The 7833-nt window shown below is 40.9% G+C and overlaps 1 non-coding gene across 1 annotated transcript; it reads left to right on the top strand.

Annotated features, from left to right (window-relative positions):
- Positions 1-7415: 7415 nt before the first annotated feature.
- Positions 7416-7523, top strand: LOC112798711 (small nucleolar RNA R71). The gene has a single exon (XR_003200310.1). It is a non-coding gene; the product is annotated as a small nucleolar RNA R71 (small nucleolar RNA).
- Positions 7524-7833: the final 310 nt, after the last annotated feature.

Raw genomic sequence — 7833 nt, 5'->3', positions numbered from 1 at the left:
TTCTATTCCATGACATGAATCTAGACAAAGCTGAAGCCATTAGGAAAAGTAATGCAATAAGACTGTCCAAGCCATCCTCATTTTTATTGAGTCCATATTGTCAGATAGATTCTGAGGATATTGACACTGTTTAATGTAAATGTTATATAGTCCTGTAACAAATTGAACACATGCTGTAAAAATTTTTCAATTATAGTCTAGTTTATTGTAAAATTTCTTTCAATAATTAAAATCTCTCTGCTGTATTCAAAATGAATGAATTACATGTACTATAATATGAAAGAAAAAATCAAACCAAATATACATCCATAACTTGCCATTTTACACCCAAAGAACGTTGAATATACACCCAAAAATCTATCCCCCTGATGCTTTATCCCTAAAACCCTAAACACGAAACACTTAAAACCTAAACCCTAACCCGTACCCCGTAAACCATAAAACCCTGAACCCTAATACCCAACCCTTAAACCATTGTAAAAAAAATAAACAGTATTTTATAACATAGAGATCCTTTGCGTGCTTCTCATCCCTGTCCAGAAGTGGTGATCCAGATAGATTGGAACCCATATATCACGGTCTTCATAGAGATCTGCAGAATACACCCAAACACAGAATATAAATACACCTGAAGAAAATTAAATTTACACCTCTACTGTAGATTTTAAACAAACATTACCTGAAAGCCACTTGTTGTTCACAAGACCAAAATTCAGCAGAAATTCATTCTAATTCCTATCAAATGAGTCTTTACTATGAGAGTTCCAAACAACTTCACTCATTTCTTGTTCAATTTCTGCATGTCCCTTGTACCCGTTTAATTTGCTTGGAATCTTCTTCATGATGTGCCAAATACACCAACGGTGAATTGTTGTTGGCATACAGGCCTCTAAAGCCCTTTTCATTGATGCGCATTGGTGCACGAAATTGTGAACAATACTTTTCACAACTCAAATAATCCCCGGTAATGAATCCAAAAACTTGGTGTTCAATACCATGGCATAAACACAACTTCGCACAACTAACCAGCAAGTGTACTGGGTCGTCCAAGTAATAAACCTTACGCAAGTAAGGGTCGATCCCACAGAGATTGTTGGTATGAAGCAAGCTATGGTCACCTTGTAAATCTTAGTCAGGCAAACTCAAATGGATATGGGTGATATACGAATAAAACATAGAGATAAAGATAGAGATACTTATGTAATTCATTGGTGGGAATTTCAGATAAGCGCATGAAGATGCTGTGTCCCTTCCGTCTCTCTGCTTTCCTACTGTCTTCATCCAATCCTTCTTACTCCTTTCCATGGCAAGCTTATGCAAGGGTTTCACCGTTGTCAGTGGCTACCTCCCATCTTCTCAGTGGAAATGTTCAACGCACCCTGTCACGGCACGGCTATCCATCTGTCGGTTCTCAATCAGGCCGGAATAGAATCCAGTGATTCTTTTGCATCTGTCACTAACGCCCCGCCCTCAGGAGTTTGAAACACGTCACAATCATTCAATCATTGAATCCTACTCAGAATACCACAGACAAGGTTAGACTTTCCGGATTCTCTTGAACGCCGCCATCAGTTCTAGCCTATACCACAAAGACTCTGATCTCACGGAATGGCTGGCTCGGTTGTCAGGTGAGCGCTCGATTGTCAGGCGATCAACCATGCATCATGTATCAGGAATCCAAGAGATATTCACCCAATCTAAGGTAGAACGGAGGTGGTTGTCAATCACACGTTCATAGGTGAGAATGATGATGAGTGTCACGGATCATCACATTCATCAAGTTGAAGAACAAGTGATATCTTAGAACAAGAACAAGCGAAATTGAATAGAAGAACAATAGTAATTGCATTAATACTCGAGGTACAGCAGAGCTCCACACCTTAATCTATGGTGTGTAGAAACTCCACCGTTGAAAATACATAAGAACAAGGTCTAGGCATGGCCAAATGGCCAGCCTCCCAATGAGGGTTCAATCATAAAAACATGATCAAAAGCTCTAAAATGATCAAAAGATCCCCCCAAAATACAATAGTAAAAGGTCCTACTTATAGAGAACTAGTAGCCTAAGGTTTACAGAGATGAGTAAATGACATAAAAATCTACTTCCGGGCCCACTTGGTGTGTGCTTGGGCTGAGCAATGAAGCATTTTCATGTAGAGACTCTTCTTGGAGTTAAACGCCAGCTTTGGTGCCAGTTTGGGCGTTTAACTCCCATTCTTGTGCCAGTTCCGGCGTTTAACGCTGGGAATTCTGAAGGTGACTTTGAAGGCCGGTTTGGGCCATCAAATCTTGGGCAAAGTATGGACTATCATATATTGCTGGAAAGCCCAGGATGTTTACTTTCCAACGCCGTTGAGAGCACGCCAATTGGGCTTCTGTAGCTCCAGAAAATCCACTTCGAGTACAGGGAGGTCAGAATCCAACAGCATCTGCAGTCCTTTTCAGTCTCTGAATCAGATTTTTGCTCAGGTCCCTCAATTTCAGCCAAAAAATACCTGAAATCACAGAAAAACACACAAACTCATAGTAAAGTCCAGAAAATTGAATTTTAACTAAAAACTAATAAAAATATACTAAAAACTAACTAGATCATACTAAAAACATACTAAAAACAATGCCAAAAAGCGTACAAATTATCCGCTCATCACAACACCAAACTTAAATTGTTGCTTGTCCTCAAGCAACTGAAAATCAAATAAGATAAAAAGAAGAGAATATACAATGAATTCCAAAAACATCTATGAAGATCAGTACTAATTAGATGAGCGGGACTTTTAGCTTTTTGCCTCTGAACAGTTTTGGCATCTCACTCTATCCTTTGAAATTCAGAATGATTGGCTTCTTTAGGAACTCAGAATCCAGATAGTGTTATTGATTCTCCTAGTTAGGTATGATGATTCTTGAACACAGCTACTTATTGAGTCTTGGCTGTGGCCCAAAGCACTCTGTCTTCCAGTATTACCACCGGATACATACATGCCACAGACACATAATTGGGTGAACCTTTTCAGATTGTGACTCAGCTTTGCTAGAGTCCCCAATTAGAGGTGTCCAGGGTTCTTAAGCACACTCTTTTTGCCTTGGATCATAACTTTTATTTCTTTCTTTTTCTTTTTCTCTCTCTTTTTTTTCGATTTTTTTTGAACCATTACTTTTTCTTGCTTCAAGAATCATTTTAATGATTTTTCAGATCCTCAGTAACATGTCTCCTTTTTCATCATTCTTTCAAGAGCCAACATTCATGAACCACAAATTCAAAAGACATATGCATTGTTTAAGTATACATTCAGAAAACAAAAGTATTGCCACCACATCAAAATAATTAAACTGTTATAAAATTCAAAATTCATGCAATTCTTTTCTTTTTCAATTAAGAACATTTTTTTTTCAAGAAAGGTGATGGATTCATAGGACATTCATAACTTTAAGGCATAGACACTAAGACACTAATGATCACAAGACACAAACATAGATAAACATAAGCATTAAAATTCGAAAAACAGGAAAATAAAGAACAAGGAAATTAAAGAACGGGTCCACCTTAGTGATGGCGGCTTGTTCTTCCTCTTGAAGATCCTATGGAGTGCTTGAGCTCCTCAATGTCTCTTCCTTGTCTTAGTTGCTCCTCTCTCATGATTCTTTGATCTTCTCTAATTTCATGGAGGAGAATGGAATGTTCTTGGTGCTCCACCCTTAGTTGTCCCATATTGGAACTCAATTCTCCTAGGGAGGTGTTTAGTTGCTCCCAATAGTTTTGTGGAGGAAAGTGCATCCCTTGAGGAATCTCAGGGATCTCATGATGAGTGGGGTCTCTTGTGTGCTCCATCTTCTTCTTAGTGATGGGCTTGTCCTCATCAATGGGAATGTCTCCCTCTATGTCAACTCCAACTGAATAACAGAGGTGACAAATGAGGTGAGGAAAGGCTAACCTTGCCAAGGTAGAGGACTTGTCCGCCACCTTATAAAGTTCTTGGGATATCACCTCATGAACTTCTATTTCTTCTCCAATCATGATGCTATGAATCATGATAGCCCGGTCTATGGTAACTTCGGACCGGTTGCTAGTGGGAATGATTGAGCGTTGTATAAACTCTAACCATCCTCTAGCCACGGGTTTGAGGTCATGCCTTCTCAATTGAACCGGCTTCCTTCTTGAATCTCTCTTCCATTGGGCGCCCTCTTCACAAATGTCTATGAGGACTTGGTCCAACCTTTGATCAAAGTTGACCCTTCTAGTGTAAGGATGTTCATCTCCTTGCATCATGGGCAAGTTGAATGCCAACCTTACATTTTCCGGACTAAAATCCAAGTATTTCCCCCGAACCATAGTAAGCCAATTCTTTGGGTCCGGGTTCACACTTTGATCATGGTTCTTGGTGATCCATGCATTGGCATAGAACTCTTGAACCATTAAGATTCCGACTTGTTGAATGGGGTTGGTAAGAACTTCCCAACCTCTTCTTCGGATCTCATGTCGGATCTCCGGATATTCACCCTTTTTGAGTTTGAAAGGGACCTCGGGGATCACCTTCTTCAAGGCCACAACTTCATAGAAGTGGTCTTGATGCACCCTTGAGATGAATCTTTCCATCTCCCATGACTCGGAAGTGGAAGCTTTTGTCTTCCCTTTCCTCTTTCTAGAGGTTTCTCCGGCCTTGGATGCCATAAATGGTTATGGAAAAACAAAAAGCAATGCTTTTACCACACCAAACTTAAAAGGTTTGCTCGTCCTCGAGCAAAAGAAGAAGGAAGAGAGTAGAAGAAGAAGAAATGAGAAAGAAGGGAAGGGCTTTTGCAGGGGCGGAGCTAGAAGAAATATTAGAGGGGGGCAAAAAATATTTATACAATAAAATAAAATTAAAATAAAATTTTAAGGGGGGCTAAACTGAAATTTACATATAATTTACATATAAAAAATTAAAATTAGGGGGGCCATTGCCCTCCTTTCCTTGTACCTAGCTCCGCCCCTGGGCTTTTGGGTTCGGCCAAAAAGGGGAAGAAGTAGTGTTAAGGTTGTGTGAAAATGAAGGAGTGAAGATGGGTTTATATAGGAGTGGGGGGCTCATGGTTCGGTCATGTATGGGTGGATTTGGGAGGGAAAGTAGTTTGAATTTGAAGGGTGAGGTAGGTGGGGTTTTATGAAGGATGGATGTGAGTGGTGAAGAGAAAGATGGGATTTGATAGGTGAAGGGTTTTTGGGGAAGAGGTGCTGAGGTGATTGGTGAATGGGTGAAGAAGAGAGAGAGTGGGGGGCTAGGTGGGGATCCTGTGGGGTCCACAGATCCTGAGGTGTCAAGGAAAAGTCATCCCTGCACCAAATAGCATGCAAAAACGCGTTTTGAGCCAATTCTGGCGTTAAACGCCGGGCTGGTGCCCATTTCTGGCGTTTAACGCCAAGTGCTTGCCCTTTTCTGGCGTTTAACGCCAGTCTGGTGCCCCTTTCTGGCGTTAAACGCCCAGAATGGTGCCAGACTGGGCGTTAAACGCCCATCTGCTAGCCTTACTGGCGTTTAAACGCCAGTAGGTTCTTCCTCTAGGGTGTGCTGTTTTTCTTCCTGTTTTTCATTCTATTTTTGCTTTTTCAATTGATTTTGTGACTTCTCATGATCATCAACCTACAGAAAACATGAAATAACAAAGAAAAATATATAAAATATAACATTGGGTTGCCTCCCAACAAGCGCTTCTTTAATGTCAGTAGCTTGACAGAGGGCTCTCATGGAGCCTCACAGGTGCTCAGAGCAATGTTGGAACCTCCCAACACCAAACTTAGAGTTTGAATGTGGGGGTTCAACATCAAACTTAGAAGTTGGTTGAGGCCTCCCAACACCAAACTTAGAGTTTGACTGTGGGGGCTCTGTTTGGCTCTGTTTTAAGAGAAGCTCTTCATGCTTCCTCTCCATGATGACAGAGGGATATCCTTGAGCCTTGAACACCAAGGATTCTTCATTCACTTGAATGATCAATTCTCCTCTGTCAACCTCAATCACAGCCTTTGCTGTGGCTAGAAAGGGTCTGCCAAGGATGATGGATTCATCTATGCACTTCCCAGTCTCTAGGACTATGAAATCAGCAGGGATGTAATGGTCTTCAACCTTTACCAGAACATCCTCTACAAGTCCATAAGCTTATTTTCTTGAATTGTCTGCCATCTCTAGTGAGATTTTTGTAGCTTGCAGCTCAAAGATCCCTAGCTTCTCCATTACAGAGAGAGGCATGAGGTTTACACTTGACCCTAGGTCACACAAGGCCTTCTTGAAGGTCATGGTGCCTATGGTACAAGGTATTGAAAACTTCCCAGGATCTTGTCTCTTTTGAGGCAGTTTCTGCCTAGACAAGTCATCCAGTTCTTTGGTGAGCAAAGGAGGTTCATCATCCCAAGTCTCATTTCCAAATAACTTGTCATTTAGCTTCATGATTGCTCCAAGGTATTTAGCAACTTGCTCTTCAGTGACATACTCATCCTCTTCAGAGGAAGAGTACTCATCAGGGCTCATGAATGGTAGAAGTAAGTCCAATGGAATCTCTATGGTCTCATTTTGAGCCTTAGATTCCCATGGTTCCTCATTGGGGAACGCATTGGATGTTAGTGGACGTCCATTGAGGTCTTCCTCAGTGGCGTTCACTGCCTCTTCCTCCTCTTCAAATTCGGCCATGTTGATGGCCTTGCACTCTCCTTTTGGATTTTCTTCTGTATTGCTTGGAAGAGTACTAGGAGGGAGTTCAGTAACTTTCTTGCTCAGCTGTCCCACTTGTGCCTCCAAATTTCTAATGGAGGACCTTGTTTCAGTCATGAAACTTTGAGTGGTTTTGATTAGATCAGAGACCATGGTTGCTAAGTCAGAGGTGTTCTGCTTAGAACTCTCTGTCTGTTGCTGAGAAGATGATGGAAAAGGCTTGCTATTGCTAAACCTATTTCTTCCACCATTATTATTGTTGAAACCTTGTTGAGGTCTCTGTTGATCCTTCCATGAGAGATTTGGATGATTTCTCCATGAAGGATTATAGGTGTTTCCATAGGGTTCTCCCATGTAATTCACCTCTTCCATTGAAGGGTTCTCAGGATCATAAGCTTCTTCTTCAGATGAAGCTTCCTTAGTACTGCTTGGTGCATTTTGCATTCCAGACAGACTTTGAGAAATCATATTGACTTGTTGAGTCAATATTTTGTTCTGAGCCAATATGGCATTCAGAGTGTCAATCTCAAGAACTCCTTTCTTCTGATTTGTCCCATTGTTCACAGGATTCCTTTCAGAAGTATACATGAATTGGTTATTTGCAACCATTTCAATTAGTTCTTGAGCTTTTGTAGTCGTCTTCTTCAGATGAAGAGATCCTCCAGCAGAGCTATCCAAAGACATCTTGGATAGTTCAGACAGACCATCATAGAAAATACCTATGATGCTCCATTCAGAAAGCATATCAGAGGGACACTTTCTGATCAATTGTTTGTATCTTTCCCAAGCTTCATAGAGGGATTCTCCTTCCTTCTGTCTGAAGGTTTGGACTTCCACTCTAAGCTTACTCAATTTTTGAGGTGGAAAGAACTTTGCCAAGAAGGCATTGACTAGCTTTTCCCAAGAGTTTAGGCTTTCTTTAGGTTGTGAGTCCAACCATGTCCTAGCTCTATCTCTTACAGCAAAAGGGAATAGCATAAGTCTGTAGACCTCAGGGTCAACCCCATTAGTCTTGACAGTGTCACAGATTTACAAGAATTCAGCTAAAAACTGATGAGGATCTTCCAATGAAAGTCCATGGAACTTGCAATTCTGTTGCATTAGAGAAACTAATTGAGGCTTAAGCTCAAAGTTGTTTGCTCCAATGGCAGGGATA

The sequence above is a fragment of the Arachis hypogaea genome, chromosome 4 (genome assembly GCF_003086295.3).
Source record: "Arachis hypogaea cultivar Tifrunner chromosome 4, arahy.Tifrunner.gnm2.J5K5, whole genome shotgun sequence".
In the NCBI taxonomy this organism is placed as follows: domain Eukaryota; kingdom Viridiplantae; phylum Streptophyta; class Magnoliopsida; order Fabales; family Fabaceae; genus Arachis; species Arachis hypogaea.
The sequence above is the reverse complement of the archived record's forward strand: the minus strand, read 5'-3'. Positions and strand labels throughout refer to the sequence as shown.